The sequence below is a fragment of the Felis catus genome, chromosome C1, assembly GCF_018350175.1.
Source record: "Felis catus isolate Fca126 chromosome C1, F.catus_Fca126_mat1.0, whole genome shotgun sequence".
NCBI classification, from domain to species: domain Eukaryota; kingdom Metazoa; phylum Chordata; class Mammalia; order Carnivora; family Felidae; genus Felis; species Felis catus.
This window is the reverse complement of record NC_058375.1, coordinates 130841540-130865893: the sequence shown is the minus strand read 5'-3', so window position 1 is coordinate 130865893 and position 24354 is coordinate 130841540.

Genomic DNA, 24354 nt, shown 5'->3' with positions numbered 1-24354 from the left:
TCTCTCAAAGTAAATAGACATAAAAAAATTAAAGTGCACAGTTTAATGAGTTCTAAAACATGTATTTACTCACAGAAAAGTCAAGATATATAATAGTTTATATTATCCCAAAAGTCTCCTTATACTCTTTTACAGTACATCCTTCTGTCTGCTCTCAGACACACACACACACACACACAACACACACACATGTACACGCAACCTGTCAATCTGCTTCTGTCAGTATAGATTACATTATGGTTTTTTATGATTTTAAATAAGTGGAGTATTCATTCTCTTGTGTCTGGCCTCTTTCCTTTAGCATAATAAATTCTAAATTTATTCACATTGTTGTATCAGTGGTGGTTTGTTGCCTTTTTATTGTTGAGTAGAATTCAATCATGTAGATATGTATTTTTCCATTTAACTCTTAATAGACATTCGCCATTTGATAAATTATTTCTACTTCTTAGCTATATGAACAAAGCTTTGAGGAACATTTATATACAAATCTTCATGTGAATATATGTTTTAATTTATTGGGGGAAATGCCTACATATTAAATAGATTTCAATTTTAAGAAACTTCCAGTTAATTTTCTAAAGCTTTTGACAGTTTTAAATTGGTTCCAGTATTGAATGAGAATTACAATTGTTCTATATCTACATCAATGCTTGGCATACTCAGTTTTTATCATTTTAACCCTTCTAATGAGTATATGGTGGTATCTCACTGTGTTTTTCTTTTATTTTTTAAAACATTTTATCACTGTATAACATACATATTGAAAATGTAAAAGTCTTAAGTACACAGTGGGATTAATTTTCATAAGGTGAACATATAATATAACCATTGACCAGCCAGGTCAAAAAAGTGGATTATGTTAGGGTACATATAAGATAATTTGTTGAAGTGGGACACCTGGGTGGCTCAGTTGGTTGAGCTACCGACTTTGGCTCAGGTCATGATCTCACGGTTTGTGAGTTCAAGCCCCGTGTTGGGCTCTGTGCTGACAGCTCAGAGCCTGGAGCCTGCTTCGGATTCTGTGTCTCCCTCTCTCTGCCCCTCCCCCACTCATGCTGTGTCTCTCTCTGTCTCAGAAATAAATAAACATAAAAAAAAATAAATAAAAGATAATTTGTTGAAGTGATAAGTGATGTCAGTAAAAAAGAATAAAGATTTGACAATGATGGGGGTGCTATTTTCATTCAGATAGGGAAAGTCTCTCTAAGGAAATGATGATGGAACAAAGGATACCTGCACAGATAGAACAAAGGATACCTGCAATTCATTCTTAAATCTGGAGTAAGACAGTCTCAAGCAGGGGGAATGGCAAGGGCAAAGGCCTAGAGGCTGGCGTGCTCTGGGCATATTCCATAAGCAGCAACTTACACTCTTCCTTCCTTTATGTATATCCATAGTTCCATGTAATAACATTTCTCTTCTGCCTGAAGGACTTCCTTTAATAGTTTTTGTTGTATGGGTCTGTTGTTGATGAATGAGTCCTTCCTTCCAGCTTTTATGTCTGGAAATGTCATTTTTCTTTTCTTTTTAGAGATATTTTTGCTGGGTTAGGAATTATAGGTTGACAGTTTTCATTTGTTTGTGCTAAAATCTTGCTCATTGCTTTCTCACTTGCATTGTTTTCCACAAGAAATCTGATGTCATATTTGATTTTCTGGGTATCTTTTTTCTGGCTGTTCTAAAATCATTTCTCTTTATGGGTGTCTGGGTGGCTCAGTCATTTAGGCATATGACTCTTAATTTCAGCTCAGCTCATGATCTTTCAGGTTTGTGAGTTTGAACCCCATGCCAGGCTCCTTGCTGACAGAGCGGAGCCTGCTGGGGATTCTCTCTCTCCCTCTGTCTTTATCCCTCCTGGACTTGCTTGCACTTTCTCTCTCTCTCTCCCTCTCTCTCTTTTTTTTCTCTCTCTCTGTCTCTCAAAATAAATGGATAAGCATTTAAAAGTAAATAAAAATAAAACCATTTCTCTTTATATATGGTTTTGAAAAATCTGATTATGATATGCCTTATTAGAATTTTCCTTGTATTTCTTGTGTTTGGAGTTTCTTGAGTTTATGGGTATGTGGACTTACAGTTTTATTCAAATTTCTTCAAATAGGAAACTATTTCTTCACATAATTTCTGTCTCCCTCCATCCTTTGAGGGCATTCCTTACATGTCTGTTAGGTCACTTATATCACTATTCACTGATGCTCTATTTATTATTATTATTATTATTATTATTATTATTATTTTCTTAATTTTACTTTTGTACTGCGTTTGGTTTTAGACAGTTTCTCTTGCTATGTCTTCAAGTTCAATAATCTTTTCTTTTTTAATATTGAATCTACTGTTAATCCCATCCAAGTTATTTTCATCTCACAGTTTTTGGTTTTCATTTGCAGAAGTTGGATTTTTAAAAAATATTTTCTATGTGTTATTTAATTTTATGAGTGCGTAGAATCAATCATAACTGTTTTAATGTTCTCATCTATTAATTCTACCATCTGTGGCAGTTATGGGTTATTTTCAATTGTTTGATTTTTCTCCTCATTATGAGTCATATTTTCCTGCCTCTGTGTATGTCTGGTAACCTTTGATGTTGTGATTTTACCTTGTGAGGTACTGAGTATTTGTGTATTCCCATAAATACTTTAAGTTTTGTTCTGATGCACAGTTAATGTACTTGGAAACAGTTTAATCCTGTTAGATTTTGCTTTAAAGGTTTGTTAGGTAGGACTGGAGCATTGTTCCCACTAGAATCAATTATTCTTTATTCCGGAGGCAAATCTCTCCTGCTTCCTCTCCTTAGTGCCCCATAAGTCAGGAGGATAGCCAGTTTGGATGATGGAAACAAGTACTATTCCCAGCTCCCTTATTGAGCTCTGAGCACTATTATCTCTATTTCTGGTTCTTTCCCTGAACTTGATTAAATTTTCTCAAACACAGGCTAATCTGTACTCAGCTGAATGCTCAAGGTTACCTGAATGCTAACCTAGAATGAGGTATTATGGAAAATAAGGTCACTTAACCCTCTCTTTTTAAATACTTGTCTCAACTCACAACATGTAACACACAAACATCCATATATTACGTTAAATAAAATTTCTAAATAATTACATGGAGTGAAATTTATTTTCTAATATACTTTAAAATAACTCATTAAACATTTATTAATTTTTAATATGCAAATTTTCTTTTGGTAAGTTGGAGACAATTTTTTCCCAACTCAGTATTTGTAAGCCTTTGGAAGAATTTAGGTCCTACCTATATGATTAATGGATAGAATAGACTTTTTGTGTGATACAAGAGTTTAGGTCACAATCCTGACCCTTAAGAAGTAAAAAGACACATCAAGAAAGTACAAGACATCATATAACATGGTAGCTAAGTGATAGAGAATATAAACCAGATGTAAGGGTTGGTTTTCAGCCTGATGAGGTCATTGTAGGTTGAAGTTCTTTCAAAAGAAACAAAAACATTGAGTGGACTTTCTATAGAAAAGTATGAATGGGAAACTAAAAAAGACAATTAGAAGGAGGGAGTTCTGTGTGGGTTGTGATGAGTAAGATTGGGGACAGGGTGAGGAGGTAGATTGGGCATAGTAATAGGAAAATGCTGGCCTCATCTGAGTGAATAAAATGAGCGGCCTGCCTATCCTATTTTAGCATATTATATAATGTAAAAATACTTCTAAAAATAAATACTGCTCTTGGTAGTGTAGTCCAAAATAATGTAACGGTCTAAGAGGACAAGATAGTACAGAAAACAGACACAAAAATACATAGAAATTTGGAGTTTCTTGGAGTCATTTGGTTCAACTTCACATTCAGTGCAAAAAATCCCCACCACAACGCACCAGAAAATGGGTCATCCTTATTCTTTGTCTGACAGTAGGGGGTTTGCTACCTCACAAAGTAGACTATTCATGTCTTTGCGATGTCCCATTATTTACAAAGCACTTTTTTTTGTTTTGTTTTGTTTTTTAGAAAGAGAGAAAAAAACAAAAAGAACAAGTGGGGGAGGGGCAGAGAGAGGGGGAAAGAGAATTGTAAGCAGCCTCCACTGAGTGCAGAGCCTGATGTGGGAGTCAGTCTCACAACCCCTAGATCATGACCTGAGCTGAAATCAAGAGTCAGATGCTTAACTGACAGAGCCACCCAGGTGCCCCTACAAAACATTTTTACATAGTGGCCTTCCTTGTAAGCCCCTGTTGGTTCTACATCTGACCACTTAGTATGGGATGTTTCTTCTGTCTCATTGTCCCTCTAGTTTTGTTTGTTTGTTTTTTAACAACTATCATAATTTTAAATGTCTTCCACTCATTAGACAACTAGTCGTAACTGGTTTTCAAACCTTGCTTGTTCTTTTAACAGTCTACATTTTTTATCTGTCTCTCTTAACATGTATCATAGACCTCACACATAACCCGAGGTATAGCCAGATCACTGCAGAGCACAGTAGAATAGTTGCCTCCATTAATCTGGTCACTAAATGCCTATTAATGTAGCAGAAGCCAGCAATAGTTTTTATGATGATCACATTCTGCAATTGATCTTTATTTTGAGATAGCATAATACAGTGGTAAGGCCATAAACTTTGGAATTATGCAAACCTAACTTGTCGTTCTGCTATGCACAAACTGTAGGGCAAGTACTTTAACTGAATTTAATTTCCTTTCCAGTAAAATGGGGATAATACCCCATAGCTTATAGAGATGTTCTAAAAATAAATTTAGGTAAGATATTTATTATGACAATCATATGCTGAATAAATGTTAGTAAATTTTTCTTCTGCTTCAGTGTGCTTACAAACAGCTGCAGTGAGACCTCAAGCAGATCTTGATAAATAGGTTGAACAAAACAAGGCCAATCACAGAGCATTGGAACATGGCACTAGATGGTTTCCACCTGCCCGACACTGATCTATAAATCACCACCCTGGGTATAGACACATAAGTAGGCTCACGTCCATCCAGTGCACTATCAGCTGGCCCACATTGCTCTGGCTCGTCCTCAAAGACAGCTGAGAAAGTTGTCAAATGGCTTTCTAAAATCCAGATGCATTATGCCTAGGGCATTTTTCTCATCTAGCAGTCTGGTAGCTGTATCAAAAAAGAAAATAAATTTAGTTTGTCATGTTTCATTTACTGAGATCACGCTGAGCCCAAATGTTATGTGCTTCCTTTTGCAAGTGTTCACAGACCATCTGTTTTGTAATCTGGACTAGACATTTTCGGGAGTTTACATTAGGTGCCATAATTTTGGCCATCCTTAGTGTTTACCTTTTTAGAAACCAAGGAGCTTCTAAAAAGTTTCCATCTGTAGTTTCCTGGTTTCTTTTCCTGGTTTCTTTCTAGAGACTTCAGACATTCTACTTCATAACTTCTGCAGTTAGTAAGAACTTTCAGACTAAAGGTTATTCTCCTTCCAAAGGAAAATGAAAGCAAAATAGAAGCTCGGTCCCTCCGCTTGATATCTATTGGCTATTAACCTTAAGTTCAATCTCTAGATTTATTCCTTTCTTGTTCATTTTAATCTGAACACAGCCTCCTAAATCTTTCTATTTTTCTTACTGTTTTGTCTTAGCCCATTCTTGGATTTGGAACCCTCTTTGCCTAGTGTTACAGTTCTACAACATGATTTTGTATTTTTTACTACCTGCTTGATATCCCTTCTTTTTGAGCTCAAAGCTCACTGGAAAGCTTTCTTCTTCTTCTTTTTTTAATGAGTAAAATGATGCCTGTAGCTCTAACTTTTCATACTCTGATTACTAGTGATTACATCACCTACTTTTTTTTTTTTTCCTTAGAATGCAATACATTTCCCCTGAGTCTTAGTCCCTTATAAAGTCTCTACCTAAGGGATTACACCTTTTTTTTTTTTCTCCAAGAAACGACATTTGTTTTTCTAAACTCACAGATACTGCCCCTGAATAGGAGTAGTATTCCCTTCCTTGGATATTAAGAATTCTCAAATGGCATTTTTTTTTAAACCAACATTCCCTTGACTTTAACTGTATCGATGAGTTCATTTGTTCAAAGTATCCATGTATACACTTTATACTTGAAACTAATATAACACTGTATGTTAATTATACTTCAACAAGAAAAATAGTCAAGTATCCATATATAAATGTATTCCTTCATTAACATACTGTAAGATAAGGGTAATAATAATAATAATAGTTATAGGAATAATAGTTATAGGAATGTTTCCTTTGTGCCATAGATATTTAAGCATTTAACATATATTTCTGCACATCTTCCCCCCAAAAAACTCTACCTCTCTGAAGTGTACCTCATAGTTATCTTTCAGTCTGAGACTTAGCAAGTTTAAATTATATACCTAAAGTCATAATCAAATAAATGGTGCTGCTAAGACCAAGGTGACTTAGCCTGACTTCAGAGTCCACAGGCTTATATCTCTATTAAAGAGTTGATCACTTTTTTAGACCTCTAATTTTTAATAGAATAAGATTATAGATATTTGAAACTCTCATATAACTTTTTTTCTCCTCTCCAGTTTGTAAGGTTGGAAAATTTTGGCCATATTATTTTCCCACATTGCTCTGTGTGTGTGTGTGTGTGTGTGTGTGTGTGTGTGTGTGTATGTGTTAGTGTGTGTAACACTATTTTCTAAATTTCAACATACACAAATAAAGTACATTAGATTTCCATCCATGTATCACTTTGGTTCTAATTGTCTGATATAAGTTGTCTTATGTTTTCCAAACTTTGTTCTAGATCTCTCCTGTCTGATTTGTAGCCCATTGAGTTTTATGGTGCTTAATGTAGCAGAAGAAAATGTATTTAACTATGACTTTTGAAAATTAAAAAAAATGTTCTCATACTTTTCCCATATCTTCTTTCAGGTAGCCATACATGGATGACATCTTATTAAATTTTTAAATCATCTTGGTCAGTTACATTTATATTACTATGTAGTGACCACATTATCTCTACTATTGCTTCTGTTTTAATGTCTCTTTTGTCTGATAGTAATATAGCTAAATTAACTTTATTTTGGGACATATTTTCTTATTTATGTTTTATTTTATATTTACATATAATAATGCATATATTATTATATGTATGCTTCTTAAACACAGTATACAGGAGAATTTTGCAAAGTTTACCTTCAGTTCACCACAATTTTCCAAAATTTACTCTCAGTTCACCACAATTTTGCAAAATCATCCTGTATACTGTATATCTTTGCTATATTGATATCAGACATTAAAACATTTTAAGGTAATTTTAGACTTACAAAAGGCTTGCAAAATATTCTAGAGATGTCCTATATGACTTTCATCAAGAATCCCCTAACTGAAATCTTATATAAGCATAGCATAATTACGAAAACTGTGAAATTAACATTAAAATAATGAAATAATTAAATCAATCTGACAACTTCTCAATCTCCCCTTGTGTTTCCTATTTCATACTTTTGAAGAGTACTGGTCAACCATTTTGTAGAATGTACCTCAATATGGGTTTGTCTGATGTCTTCTCATGATGAAATTCAAATTTTGTGTTTCTGGGATGCATACCACCAAGGTGAATACCATGCTTTCTTAGTGTCGTACAGGGAGGTACATGATTGCATTATGTCTTATTACTGATGACATTCACCTGATCACATAGAGTAGTATCTGCCTGTTTTCTGCACTGTGACTTTATTCATGTTATCGTTCCATTGCCACTAACATTCCTGCATGCTTCCCTTTTCTAGTCAAATTCTACTCCCACCTCTACTCAAATTCCTCACAATCACAGATGATTTTTCTTTCCCTCTGGTTATACCTTTTCCAGAATGTTGCACAAAAATAATTATACAATTTTGGAAAATTCTTGGCCATTGTGTCTTCAAATAGTTTTTCTTTTCTTTTACTCTTCTCAGATTCTAAATATGCATATATTAAACTCTGAATATTGTTTAACAGGTCTTACTTTGTTCTCCACCCCCCTGCCTTATCTTTTTTCTTGGTATTTAGCTTGGGTAATGTCTAGTGACATATATTCAAGTATACTGTTTCTATTCTCAGTTGTATTGAGTTTACTGATGAATGCATCAAAAGCTTTCTTCACTTCAAACACTGTTTTTTTTTTTTAATTTTTAAAGCTTATTTATTTTTTTTGAAAGAGGGAGCAGTAGCCAGGAAAGAGCAGAGACAGGGAATCCCAGGCAAGCTCCGCACTGTGAGTGTGGAGTCTCACAAAGGCTCAAAAGCACAAACCGTGAGATCATGACCTGAGCCAAAACCAAGTCAGATGCATAACCAACTGAGCCACTCAGGTGCCCCTATAACACTGTTCTTAATTTCTAGCATTTTCATCTGATTCTTTCTTATAGTTCCCATCTCTCTGTTGAAATTACCTGTTTGATCTTATAGATTTTCCACTAGAGCTTTTAATACATTATTTATAGTTGCTTTAAGTTCCATGTTAGAAATGTCCAATATATATGTCATATCTAAATCTTGTTAAATCTTGTTCTAATGATTACTTTGTCACTAGGGAGTAGTTTTTGGGTTTGGTTTGTGTGTGTGTGTGTGTGTGTGTGTGTGTGTGTGTATACTTATGTAAGTCTGTGTATACACTTATATAATGTATATATAATTTCTAAAAGCCAAACATCTTGTGCAGAAGAGACTGAGGTAAACAATTTTTATTCCTGAACATGGGCGTGATCTTCTTTCTTCTAAGCCTTAAGTATAGCCTGTGGAATTAGTTAAGAGTTGTGCTCTGTTTGAGATTTATTGTTGCTTGTTTATCCTCAATTCACCAGAAACTTCAAGTTTTTCTGACGTTACCTCGTATTTAGACTGATGGCTACTTTGTTAGAGTTCTTTCTTAACATCTGCTTCACCTTCAGCTTTAGGGACTATAATTCAGAGTGGGTCCCTTCCCATGCTCCTGTCCTCCTTGCCCTTTCTCAGCGCTATCCCATAGTCATTTGTTACTTTCATGCTTATTAACCTGAAGTGGTGTGTGTGTGGTTGAGTAGGTAGGCACCACCTCCATAGGTCATGGGTGTGGCCTGGTCACTTCTCCTGCCTCTCTGCATGTGATTTCTCTGGGCTCACACCTATTTCTTTCCCACTCAGAGGGGGTAAACTCCTCCTCCCTCCTCCTGTTTTTCCCTCTTCCCAGCTGCAGTGGGTTTTTAGGATGAATGTTTGTTACCTGTCCTACTCCCCCCACCCACGGAGATGTAAAATTTGCCCCATAAAAGAGACAGAGGAGAAGGGTCTTGGGACACCTGGGTGGCTTAGTTGGTTAAGCATCAGACTCTTGATTTCGGCTCAGGTCATGATCTCATGGCTCCTGAGATCAAGCCCTGTGTGGGGCTCTGCGCTGACACTGCAGAGCCTGCTTGGGATTCTCTCTCTCCCTCTCTCTCTACCCCTCCCAGCTCATGTTCTCTCTCTTTCTCTCTCTCTCAATAAATAAACAAATAAACTTTTTTTTTAATAAAGAAAAGAAAAGGGTCTTGGCACTTCCTGTGTCCCTCCTTCACTGCTGCATGGCTGCCATTTCCCTCTCCCAGGACAGTACCACAACAGCACATTTTCTTACAACTTTCTCCAATCCTTTCTCTGAGTACTCAATGGGGTTTGTGAAGAAAAACCCTGAAAAAGGCTCAGATTCCCCAAGTTATGTGGCCCCCAGGGTTCCCACCCTCTTGCCGGTACATGGAGGGCCTCTACCAAATTTTCCAACCTCTCTAGCTTAACTCTTGTTATCTGCATCTTGTTGTGTGTACCCCAAATAAGTCAATGTGTGTCTCATATGCCCCTACATTGGGTTCCTGCCTCTAGATTTTGGACGAGCTAGCTGCCAATAACCTAGACTCGGGTTCAAGAAAATTCATGGCTTGCATATGTCCAGCTTTTTTTGTTTCTTTGTATGGGTGGAAGTGATATTCTTTCTTACTTTCTAGATCCCTGAGAGGAAACCAGAAATCCTCCCAAAACCCTTGATTTTTTTCATTCCCACAAATGGCTTTCAAGTGTCTTTAAGTTACTTTCTCTGAAGGACTTATGTGTTGTTTTTGTTACTTGTGCTCTTAACTTAAGAAATGTGATTGGGGGGCACCTGGATGGCTCAGCTGGTCAATTGTCCAACTCTTAGTTTTTACTCAAGTCATGATCTCATGGTTCATGAATTCGAGACCACAGAGCCTGCTTGGGATTCTCTCTCTCCCTCTCTCTCTGCCCTTCCCCTGTTTCTCTCTCTCTCTCTCTCTCTCTCTCTCTCTCTCTCTCTCTCTCTCTCAAAATAAATAAACTGAAAAAATAGAAATGTGTTTGGGAATTATTATTAGTATTTGTCCATCTAAGAACATTTTTTTCCTAGGTTACTTAGTTAGATATAGGTAAGAATTAGGGACAGATAACTAGATGATAGGTGATAGGCATTTAAAGAATATATGTTTAGTTGAATCTATGCAGAGACTTGGAAAGGAGGACAGGGACAGTACTTACCTTTATCAATTAACTATCAATTTAGTCTTTGTGCCCAGTGATGCAATGAATGGACATTTCAGTGAAAGGTAAACTACTTGCCACATTTTCCTGATTTTGTTGATGTTCATACCTGTTAATGTATTCATGTTTATTTAGTTTTAGTTTTGAGTTTCTGCTTATTCATCTGTCAAAAGACTTTTGATTGATTTTAGAAATAATGTTTTGTGTTTGGAAATCTGACTTTAGTAATGATATGGCTATAAGCCATGAATTTTAGAACATTTTGGCAATATCATCATAATAAAAAGTTTGTTCATTTATTCAACTAGGTAATGAATGTATAGTGAATATTTATTAAAGTCCTCCCTTTTAGCAGGTAACATTCTTGGCAAAGAGAATTGGGAAGTGACAAAGAGTCAAGGCTACAGGACTGATAGAGCTTCCATTTTAATTATGCAGAATGATTAAAGAAAAAAAAAACAAATGGATACATAAAGTTTTCTTATAAAGGCTTAGTGCAATTAATAAAATGAATTTGTGTAATAACCTTTGGGATTACTTTTTCAGTTAGCCACAGAAGGACTCTTGGATAGGATAATATTTGTGTGTGTGTGTATATATGTGTATATATATATATATACATATATATGTGTGTGTGTGTGTGTGTGTGTGTATGTTATAGACTATGATCAGTAAAGGGCTTGAAATAAGGGGATATTTTTTTCTATTTCCACTCTAAGTCATTTAAAACTATTCAAGATAATCGTTCATGTTAATCATGGAACATACCATAAGCTGGAATGATCTATATGATTTGCTTTTATCTTCACATAATTTTAATATGATTTCCATAAAGTAAGGTAAATGGGATTCAACTTCTTTGTGCAATTAGAAAACACAGAAGATGTTCCAATCAATCAAAGCACTTGATTGCTCTTTATTACAAGAGGGGAAAGAGATGTTACTTCATGGTCCATTGCTAATGGGTTGTTCCACTGCGGTGGTTAATAGCATGAGTTTCTTCTACATCTAATTTAAGGTTTCTGAATTAAATAGATTAAAAGATTAGTGGGAGCTCAGTGATGTATTAGTATGTGTGCAACCAATTATGTCTCTTTTTAACTTCATTTTATCACAATCTGAGTTCGTATAAAAAAAAAAAACTTTTTGATTTGGTTTAGGAAGGTCAATTTTCAACCACATTGCTCATAGTACAACAGAACTATTTCATGGGATCAGTGTCCTCTGGCACCTTTGATTACCTGGGTTGGCTATCAAGAACAGTAAAGATTAGTTAAAATAAATAACATACAGATAGACACGCATCATTTGTGGAGGCTGGAGTTTTAAATTCTAGTCCCACATATATTCCCAATGAATTAAGTGTCTCTAGTTACATTATTTGATATTTCCCATTTATTTTCTACATTACTTATTAAAACTACCAGAACTCATTACCCCAGGAGCCTGCTATAATTTATAAGATTTTCAGGTTCTAAGGCTAGTCAAACACTGGGGAAATTTGTCTGTGATATCGAAGACCTTAGGTCTTGGGAAATAGGTAATATTCTTATCCATTCCTGACTTTACAAAATTTTTTATAAATTTCCAGTTTATAATAAAGTCCCATTACTTTTTCCATCTCACCACAATAATTAGAACAACATAAAGGTGGGTGGGTGGTAAAATATTTTAGTAGGTAACTTGCTTTTGGAAACATTACCTGGGAAATTTGATATTCCATAAAATGATGGTCAGATTCCTTGGCACCCAGGTCATAATAATCCGTTTTTAATCTTTCTCAATCCATATTCAAGTAGCTCTAAGTGAAAGTAACATAGAAAAGCCATTATGCAGATATACCCATTAAGAGTCACCTTTCTTTAAAGGCCAATGTACATGTGTATTGGAGGGGAAGAGGTTCAAAATGCTTGTTTAAATCGTCTGATCTTACAGTTCTGTTTATGATTAATGTCAGAACTCTTGTTTTTACTCATATTATAACTCAGCATCTCAAGATCTGAGATTCTGTGCTAGTACAGTTCTGTCTTTACCATGATATTTACAGAGTAGCTATTATATGTAAGTCCCTGTGTTTATAGAATTTGTACTTGTAATACTCAAACCATAAACAGTAATCCTGGGATATAAAAATGTTTATTTATCCAAATAATTATGAAAGATATCCAGGTGTATAACAGTCCTGAGGCAATTACTTATTTTGTAAACTTCAGTTATTTGGATCTGAGAAATTTTAGGGAATTTTAGCTTAGAATATTTCAAGAAGTTTTTTAACTCAATAATTTAGGAAAATTCCAGTAAAAAAAGAATTATTTGAGAAGATAAAACAATTTTAAGGAAAATTACATATAAACTTGCTGAACTGACAACTTGTTTCATAATCATATTAATTGATGACACTAACCTGACAAACAGGCTTGCTTTCTTCAGTTAACAGTTCTGCTTTTCAAAATATTGGCTATTCTTCAGTCATGCGTTCACAGAGTTACGTACTTGGTTAACCTAGAGCATGAACTGCTATTTTCTGATTAGAGTAAAACCTTAGTTTGCGAGAATAATTTGTTCTGGAAACATGTTTATAATCCAAAGCACTCATATACCACAGTGAATTTCAAGAACCATTGACTCAATTGTGATCATGTAACATTCAGCATCATCAACTACTTGTATTGCAAGACGTCGCTCGTTTATCAAGTTAAAATTTATTAGAAATGTTTTTTCATCTTGGGAACACTTGCATAACAAGTTACTTGCAATTCAAGGTTTTATTTTTCTCTTTTGAGTTTATTGTTATTCTCAGAGGTTCTCAACTTCCTTTGAAGGCTCTTCCTTCTCTTCTATCACCCTGCAATATTAAATATTTTACCAGTTTCTTTTTTCTCTCTCAGAATTCTTGAGAGATTCATCCAGTCACGTTTTGCTTATCACATATGTGTTAATGACAGAACATGTACACTAATCACTCTCAAACCTACATCTCCAGACTAGATCTCTTTTCTTTAAATTAAAAAAATTTTTTTGAATTTATTTCTGAGACAGAGAGAGACAGAGCATGGGCAGGGGAGGGGGAGAGAGAGGGAGACACAGAATCTGAAGCAGGCTCCAGGCTCTGAGCTGTCAGCACAGAGCCTGACGTGGGGCTCAAACTCACGGATTGTGAGATCATGAACTGAGCTGAAGTCAGACGCTTAACTGACTGAGCCACCCAGGCACCCCAGATCTCTTTTTGATATCTAAATCCTTAGTATTTTCCACATATCTTTACAGGAATATCCCACAGACATTTCAAAAAGGACTATGCACAAAACTCTACTCATGGTCTTTCCCCAAACCTCCATTTCTCCTCCATTTCTTATCTTGGTGAATTCCTCCTAACAGTCATTTTCAACTCCAAGGCTTCACATTCACTCATACCCGAGGCTTAAAATAGATTTCCTTAGGCACTTCTATATTTCAAATGTTATTCTTTTTTGAGACTCTAATTTACTTTTGTTTGGACCATTGCAATATTCACCTAACTGGTCTTCTTGCTCTTAATGGCTGAAGATACCACAGTGCTGCTAAGTTGATCTTTACTAAATAAAAACCATCTCATGTTATTCATCTATTTTAAATCCTTCGGTGATTTCCTGTTTTCTATTGGATAAATTTCAAACTGTTTCTATAATGCCTTGGCTTATTAATTTATTTTTAATAAAGCAGGCATTTTCTATGTTTAGGCACTGTCCTAGATTCTGGGGGCATAGAAATGAACAAATCATGAATCTGACCGTTACTTACATCTCTAGACTTCCTTTTTCTGCATTTTTTGCTCCAGCCAAGCTGAAATCTCTGCTATCCCTGAAAAGCAACATGATCTGCAAAATGTCTGTGGTCACATGCTTCTTCTTCATGTGATAGTTTTCTCATTCACAGATCCATCTAACTACTCAACCTCTAATTATATTCTAAGACTTGGATTAACTAATACCTTCTCCAGAAAATAAAAAAGGGCTGATAAATTGAAAAAAAAAAAGTGGTGGAAGAATCATGGAGCTCTCAGATTAGTAGAATGGATAACTCCATCTTCTACGTTTCTCTAGTATTATGAACTTTCCTCTATTGTGGCACCATGTTGCAGGACAAAACACCATTCCAAAGATATTTATAGAATTAAGTTTATGACATGAAATCATGCAGTTATAGTAGGAAAAAGCAGAATCATGGCATGTCTTGATTACCAAGAGAATCACTCATTTAAGTACCAGAAAAGCTCTCCTTAATGTGTACCAAAGCCAAGTACACAGTGTGCAGAGAGTACACTAACAGAACATCTCTGTGGCCCTTCCATGTTTGTATCAACAACTGAGCATATTCACATTAATAAAAGCCATGTAGTAAAGGCTAATATAAAAATGACTTAGCTTTGAGTGTGCATTCTTAATTGAATTATATACTTTTTTATTATTGTGCACTTTCACATCTCTAGTGTAATGTCATTTTGGTCTTCAGATGACTGATCACAGCTAGGCTTCTGTACTTGTGGTTGACCTTGCGAGACTTTATTGCTTCCTCTGTACTCCACACACCTGCAACACTTTCTTCATCTTATTTGTTCACATATGAATCTATCTTCTACTCTTAAGCTTTTCACTCTTTTTAGGCAAAGACAATATCTTGTTTGTTTATGTGATTATGACACTTAGAAAAAGTCTTAAAAATACACAGAGCTTAATGTTTTATGTTGAATAAATGACAAGTCATCTGTGAATATTTATTGAGCACTCATTATATGGCAGTCTCTGTATTAGGTTCTAGGGATACAACAGTAAAGAAAAACAAAGTTCATGCCCTCATGGGTATTAACACTCCAGTTTTTAAAGAATAAAGTGGGAAGTTTGCAAATTTGCAAAACAGAAGCTTTGCTACTGCTACTCTTTCAGTATCTTGTAAACTGCCCTAGATCACCCCTTGAAAAATTTATGTTTTTATTACTTTAATGTAGGATTGGTTTTGCTTATTTACATGCTACTCCATTTGTGATCTTCCTATGGTTATTGTCTCATTGAGAAGCCTTTTGGTTCAGGGCTCCTGAGTGGCTAAGTTGGTTAAGCATCTGACTTCAGCTCAGGTGATGATCTCATGGTTGGTGGGTTCGAGTGCTGCATTGGACTCTGTGCTGACAGCTCAGAGACTGGAGCCTGCTTCGGATTTTGTGTCTCCCTCTTTCTGCCCCTCCCCTGCTTGTGTTCTGCCTCTCTCTCTCTCTCTCTCTCTCTCTCTCTCTCTCTCTCTCTCTCTAAAAAAAAATAAATAAATATTAAGAAAAAAAAGAGAAGCCTCTTGGTTCTTCATAAACAGGGCCACTGTTTATTGCTGTGTACATTGTGCACTTCACATTCACAAAGACTGTGTTGTGATTGGCACTCTTGAAGTTGTACAAATCAACATTTAAGCTTAACTTAGCAGACTATCAGAATCACCAGGAGAACTTCAAGTTACAGATCTCTTGACCCCATCTCTTAAAAATCTGATTTGGTATATCTGGAATATAACCTGATACGTGATGTATTTTAAAACCATGCCCCCTTCCCTCTATCCTTTCAATCCCTCCATCCCCATCTCATGATTTTGATGACCCACTGTGTCTGGAAACCTCTACTTTAAGCGCCTGATGGTCAGCTTTATGGGGACTCCCTAGAAGATCACTGTAACAATTCTGGCTATATTGTGTAATGCTCACTCTATTTCAAGCCTAAAATGCCTCTAGTATGAATTTAAATTAGCTTTGATCTCCATACATCTACCCAAGATAGACTACTCAAAAACAACTTTAACACATTTTTATGCCCCAGTCTCCATATTTAGTCATGAAGCCATTGATTTGGCCACCATCATGAATTTCAAATTCTCCTTTTATCTCATTTCTCATAGCCCCTGCCCTAGTTAATTCTGATTTGTGCCTTTCCAAAACTCTTCCAATTATTTCTTAACAGTTCTCTCTGCTCTACTCCCAGGACATCTCTAATCCAGTTCCTACATTTCCTCATGAGTGATTTATCTAAAAAATAAACCTCATCGCCACCCCCAAGCTTAAAAATATTAATTGGTTCCCCATTGTCTATAGCATTAAGTCTAAACTCTCTGACATGAAATCTAAGGTCAGTCTCAATCTAGTTGAATCTCTTTTTCTATTATGTCTCTAAATATTATATTTACCCTCTATTTGGTCTAGTGCAAGCTATTAGCTGTTCCCTAAATACATTATGCATTCTCCTCATTCTTTGTTTATGTTATTTCCTCTGCCTGAATGCCACCTTCTGTTTTACATTTTCCCCTCATCCATCAAGGGACAATTAAAATGTTACTTCCACTTCTTGGCTCTACTGTGCCTTTTCTTGGATTTTTTTTTTTTTTGTAGATTCATATAGAACTTGATGGCATGGGCACATGCTCATAATTTAAGTGTTAAAATAAAAAAAATATCCAAAGCTATAATTACTATACTAATCTAATTTTATAATAATTTTACACATACCCACAAATATAGATACCCAGTGTGGTGGACTGTGCTGTGACAATTTGGCTTAACTGGGAACTATGTGGTTCTAGTTTAGTATTTGACAAAGAGGAATTTAAGCAAATTTGGAAAGCAGAAATGAAGTAGCAGTCATTCTGCTCTGAAATTCTTTTTTGAGGTCATATGCAGTGATGGGCAGGCACAGATTGCTTGGCCATTTCCAGTTTGTCCTCATTCTCCTCTGCTTTTCTTCTAGGTCTTCTGATAACAGACATTTGTTTGTGAACCTACTACAAACAGGTAATGAATTTATTACCTCCCATTATGGAACTTTAACCCATAAAGTTCTCCCTGTCTTATTTCACTCATATTGACTATGTTCCAAAAGTGACCTTGACTAACACATACAAGAAGAGAGAGAGGGAGGAAGATGGGAAGGGGATGCGGAAGCAGCTCTGAAGAGTATATATACAAGAATACTAAATGTGTATCTCTCAAAAGAGGCAACAGACACATTAATTCAAAAGTGACTTTGTGACCCAGGTTGATCTAGTCTTATAATTCGCAAGACTTCTGTTTCCCGTTAGGCAGTCTATATGTGACTCTTTGTTTTTGATTACCAAAAGGAGAGTACTTCCACAAGAGGACCACCAATGATTCCTCTTAATGGGAAGTTCAGTCTGCTTTCTGGACAGTTTGGGATCTTCCAGAGACAGCATGAATAGTCAGAAAGGAGATCACCGTGGGTGGAGGTGATTGACTATGATCATCAAAAAATTGTACAGTGAGACAGAGAAGAGAAATAAGATGTAAGCCAAAGTGATCTTCAGTGTACCTTATTGTGCCACACTCACCTACAGAGTCAAGACTATTCAATGTCTGCAACCCTCATCAATTAAAGTTTGAGTCACTCACCAAGAAGAGCCCCCAACCCACTGAGATGCTAACTGAAGAGAAGGGAACAGATGCATGGAAAAGGATGTGGTGAAGTCAAGACATGGACAGACCCTCAAGATCAGTTGTAGAAATAATGACTTCAGCCACTACCCACTTTCATTTTATTTTCAATGCACTTTTCCCCTTGTTTCCCATAGTCTTATATCAGGTGTATTGATGATTATTTCTACAATGTAGCCAGAAAATAGGTTACAAAATTTGAGATAGTATCATGAAATCTAAAGAGAAATGGACATCTAGTCCAGAGCTAGTCCGGAGACAGTCCAGAGAGTCTGAGCACTGAGATGTACAAATGATCTGATTAGATATTGGGTTTTGTCTCTTTGGAGCTATGAAATGTTAAACATTTAGAGGCTCGCATCAAAGTAAGACTGTTTCTCCAAATTAAATGTTTATAATTCGAATAGGAAAAAAGCATTTAATGGAATATAAAAGAAATGTTTCAACTTTTCTCTTTAAAAAAATCTCGTTACAGAATTACAGTTCCATTTAGGTTTCTTTTAATGTAATCTTTAAAGAATATTTTCATAGCCTTCTAGTATTTGTGACTATTGACAATACCACCATTCTCAACTCTCTCTCAATACTTACCACATAAGCATTGTCTTGGTATTTTTAATTATTTTTCTAGTCTACTGGCAACTTAAAACCCTCTCCCCTCATTGGCAGCAGATACTGGATTAAAGTTCTTCAGGTAGAAAAACTGCTTTCATTTGTGTCACTCCCCAGTGCTGAAGACTCTAAGACGTCTCCTACTCTTGCTGCAGAGATGGTTGGAGTTGTTTTAGTGGCTTCAGTCTTAGGGTAGACGACACATCCTTCAGCAGAGAGACCAAGCCCTGGGTTCTGTGAAGGAAGGAAATAAGACATACAAACTAAGATTAAGTCTTGTGAAGACTGCTTTGCTGAACAAAGAATTATTTTATTTTTAAAGTTTATTTATTTATTTTGAGAGAAAGAGAAAGCGAGAACACACAAGCATGGGGAGGGGCAGAGAGAGAGGGAGAGAGAGAGAACTCCAAGCAGGCTCCGCACCATTAGCCTGCCCCAATAAGGGGCCCAAACTCATGAAACTTGAGATCATGACCTGAGCTGAAATCAAGTCAGATGCTTAACTGACTGAGCCAGTCAGGTGTCCCAAAGAATTGTTTTGAAAGAAGTAGCAGTTGAAAACCCTTTAGGGCAGTATCTTATCTGACATAAAGAGAGGGAGACAGTGTGGCCCACCCAGAAATGGAAGACCACAATCTCAAAACTAAATCTGACCATGTCTTTTATTTCTTCAAAATCAAACATTATTAATATGTACCAAACCATAAAAGTGTGTGTGCTTCAGGAAGATGAGATACTCCCTATGCTTATGTAACATCTGCACTTCACAGTCTCAGCAGCAAGCACCGCTCTGACTTTGAAGTCTGGAACTTGGAAAATGTGCAGTCATTTGATACTACCACCTTCTTTTCTGAATCTGCCAAGCAGTTTCTTCCTAAAGGTAGGTGCATGATATATACATTGAAACAGTTTTTTAAAAGTGAAGTTAGGACAAGAGTCAATTAGAGGTTTCTGCTTTTGATTTTTATTTCAAATGCTTATTCCTATTTCTGACCCTTGTTCTTTACTTTTTACTTAGCTTTAGGGAAAAATGAGCGTGGGAGTTAAAATTGAAATTGCACTAGTAAAGTCACTCGGACCTTAGAGCTTGAAAGGGATATTGGCATTTAGTGACATTGACTTTGGACTTATCTGTCTCTGTTCCCTTTTATTCATTTTTGGAAGTGCTCAATCTTTTTTGAGGCTTTTCCTTGAAAAACTCTCTCCTGCTTCCCCTATTCACTTATCCCATCCCCAAGTATAAACACAAAACTCCACCATATTAGACCTATCCTTGACCATGAAAATGACTTTTGAAACATTTTCACGATTCCTGAGTATTAGCAGAGGTTTACTTGAGCCCTGAAAAGTGGCATTGGCTGTGACTGCTCTCAAGTATAGATCTGATTATTTTCAGTCATTAAAAAAAAATTCTTCCAGGCAAGGGCAGATTCTCTTTCAAATCCTACCTGCTGTGCAAGCATGACAAAAGATTGAACGGATGGGAATGCACTGAAGCAGTCCAAATTCATCCTTTGACCTCTGAGCTCAACTGGCTGTCATGCACAAATTTGATTTTTGCTAGAAAGATCCATTTTTCCATCCCTCAAAGGAAAAAACTAATGAGACTGAATGAGTTGAGGAATTATTTCTTGAACGATTTTTCACAAGTGATGTATAGCAAATCTAGAAGTTTTCTTTTCAATACATATTTTTGTTGGGCAATTTGGGGACTGAGGACAAACCATAGAACTTTTCCTGCTTTAGAAAATAAAATACATGTTATAGAACCCAACCACATGGGCAGCATGGTATAGTGGAAAGTGTCTTAAACTCTTGAGTTTGAAGATGTAGCCTAAAATCCTAGAATGCTGACTGTACCACTTCATAGACGTGTCATCTTTTTCTCAGCTTGTTTCCTCTTTTTACCCTGAGAAGGTATAAGCATCCATCCTGCCCAATCTCTCTCCACACAGGAATTTTCCTGAAAAGGGAAGTGATTTATTCAGCCACAAAGGGTTAAGCACAAATGAGTGAGGCTCTTACTTTATTCTAATGAATTTTAATTGAGTTAAACATTACAGCATGCACATATGAAATTTGTACAAGTTGTCATACAATATTTGCTTAAATTCCATGACGAGGAAATTTATTTGCAAGGTAAAATTGTAAAAAAGGGACAAGTCTGAGCTCAATAAATGGAGGAAGACTTCATGAAAGAACAGGACTTAGTCTGTGTTTTTAATTCTTGGTAGAATTTTCTGAGGTGAGAGTAGAGGCCATTGTGAGATGATGAAAACTATACTGACATTGAGGTAAACACTGGTTTGAAAACAACTCTTCCATCTGCTAGCTATACAGAAAATTCATTTAAAACTATTTGATATTCAATGTTCTCATTTATCAAAAGAAGAAGAGATAACTACCTCACAAAATAATTGAGAGTATTTAACAAGACGATGCATACAGAAGAGGCTAGTGCTGTGCCTGGCACATATCAGGTACTCAATGCTTTGTTCAACTCAGGAGGAGGCAAACATAGAAGGAAAGACATGACAGTGGTAACAAGCATATCATACTTAGAGAAGAGTACAGAAGCTAGACTGGCTCAAGAAGAAGAATCATCACTTGAGACAGTGAGCTATAGTGAGGAGAAGACATTTTCTTTTGCATCATAGAGACCCAATATGACCTGCCTAAACTGATGCTCATGTCTTTGTGGAGTTGCCAATGGAATCTAAGTTTCTCAATTTTTCTACCTAATTTTGAATCCTTAGTTTCTTATCTGTTGAATTCACTTGAGCTGTTTGTGGTGATGCCAGCATAATGCCAGACCAACAGATCAATCCAGCCAAAAAATTGATAAAGACAGAGAAGAAAAAATACAAGTGGCGATTGATTATGGGTTGTTGAATGAATAGATAGGTGAATTCAGTAAGAGTGTTTGATATATTAAAGGCATACATTGGTTCAGTATACATTTATTTTTATTTTGAGATCACATATTAATTAGCTTTGCTAAACCATGCTGCGGTGACAAATGGTCCCCAAATCTCTAGACTTACAATAGTATTTATTTCCCACTCGTATCTATCCATTGCAGTTTGATTTCAGTTCACTTTATTTGTGTTCTAAATCTGGGGCCCAAGTTGTGGAAGCAGTCTGGTGGCAGAAAGGCAAAGAGTTAAGGCCATTCAATACAATTGCCCTTCATGTTCTACTAACAGGGGTGTTTTGGGCACTTCTGCCTACATTGCACAGGCCAAAGAAAGTCATGTGGAGCAGGGACATACACTCCTGCCACAAGGGGACACTTCAAGTCAATGGAGCGTGAAGTATGATCCTCCTACAAAGAAGAAAATGAACAATCAGGACCAAAAATGCAATCTAGACAGACCACAAATTTCTGAATTAAGGTTCTTTAAGAATTAACCTACAATTATTTTGCCCCCATTCTGAAGTGGAAAATAGATAACCAAAAGCCAACATGCTATTTGCACTTTGCTCAGGCCACCTTTATTTCACAGATGTACAAAATTGCAATTACCTTTCTTACCTGCTTGCCCTTCTATGGGGCACATCAGAGGCTAATGTCCATTCCTAGTCCATCTTTCAGTCAGACAAGGGGGCAGGCATGTGCTCATTCCCTGAGATTGTGTCTTGGATATGCGTATTATTGTTCAGAAAGTTGAGTGGGCTTCACAGAATCCAGATTTATTGGTAAATTCTAGATGCTTCACTTAATATATTTTAGAATGCATTGTGGCATGCATTGTAGTGGCCATGTATTTAAAGAATTGACTCAAGTAAGATGCAAAGAGTGTAATGGGTAAATCAGTAAGTGTCCAGGGGCTTTGGAAAGTGTGACTCTCATTATTTCCTGAGCAATGAGTGAGCTAGGTTTGTTTTTATTTTCACATATCCTTTTGAGCAGTCTCCATCTGTAGCTAATGTTATAAAGCCAGTGTCTGAGACATCTTTGTTTTTATTGAGGCAATATATCTGAGTCCTCTCTTTATCTTAAGTAATCCAGTACCCCTGAAAGATGATGCTGGGACTCTGAAAGAAAAAAAAATCTGATAAGATAACAGCTTACAATGACATTTATATAATTGCCCCAGTCAGAACTCATTTCTGGCTGCCTCTGTGAAAGCTTACTTCACTGTTGTAGCTAGGAAACAGGGGAAGCAAATAGCTGCTTCTCTTTGGCTCCCACTTTCTGAACTACTTATGCATAAAGGGAAGCTTTTCATCCAGGAATCCTGTACTTAAAATCATACATAGATTTGCCTCCTAAAATCCCAATTTTCTTTGAAACATAATTAGAAGGGCCTGTCATTGAGACCAAATTGTCTTTATTTATACCCAACAAGTTTCTCTATAACCAGTAAAACCCCTCATACGTTTCTCCTTCCAATTTGTGTATTATAGAGGTCCTCAAACATTTTGACTGAATTTTTAATTTCAAGTCGGTTGTGTTCACACTAGAATGGTAGATGACATGTCCCTCACTAGAGCTAGCAGGAATTTTCTGCAATTTGCAGGACTTATCTAGAAGCGGTTGCCATGAATCCCCATCTGAAGATTTGAGGCAGCTTTTCCTTGTTCCATTCTCCAATCCACACTCTCTATGTTCTTATTCCAGGGACCTCAAGACTCTATAGAAATTGAGAGTCTGCCTCAATGCTCTATCTTTGAACTAGAAAGACCCATCTATACATTATGTGAGAGATGACCAGTAAGGAGGAAAAAGATCCGCCCAAAACTGTCTCTAATAGTCTACCTAGTTCAGTCTGATTTTGTTCACTGTAAAGTTTAATTTTATTTCAAAGTTTTGTTTGTCTTCTTATCCCCTGAATATTGTTTGTTTCCATGACTCCTGCTGGAATTGAGGTCTATTTACCTCTGGTTTTCACTTCCTAGAAGCCTTGGGGAAGCCATATTTATTCTAGACTCTGAGAAACACACCCTAGCACCAATCCACATGGTATTTGACCAGTAGCCTAGTTAGGTCAACTGAAAGCAAGACTAGACAATATCATTCCTTAAAAAGTTGAGGTCCTGAAGAAAAAAAAAAACCTCACTTGCTTTCATTCATTTGGTCTTCTTTGTGTCACATTAAGGTCAGCCAACCAGTGAATTACTCAGGATAATCTTGCAACCTCTGTGTGACTTGGACAAAGTTAACTTTAAGGAGTTTTCACTGTACTTTGGAAAATATAATATTTGGGGGAGGGTCATCTAACATGGTCAGACAAAGGACACATACTGGTAACTTAGTTCCGCCATGAAATATTTTTCACTGTGATGAATGAGATCCCAGAGAACAAAGACTGTCTTACTCATTTATAGTCACAAACTATAAAACACTTTCTGGACTACAGTGAGTACTTAATAAATGCCTGTGATATGAATAATGGATAAATGAATAAATTCAAAAAGAATACATTATTATACATTACTATAATACCATCAATATTTATCATTTATTATTATTATTTTAAACTGAGTTGAATCCTCAGCAGCTTTTTTTTTTTAAGTTTATTTATTTTTGAGACAGAGAGAGACAGAGCATGAACGGGGGAGGGGCAGAGAGAGAGGGAGACACAGAATTGGAAGCAGGCTCCAGGCTCTGAGCCATCAGCTCAGAGCCTGACGCGGGGCTCGAACTCACGGACCGCGAGATTGTGACCTGAGCTGAAGTCGGACGCTTAACCGACTGAGCCACCCAGGAACCCCTATCATTTATTATTTACTAAGCTAACAAACTGTGAAAATGGGGCAAGAAGCCTGAAATCCATTATTCTTCATGGAATTGAATATTTTCAACC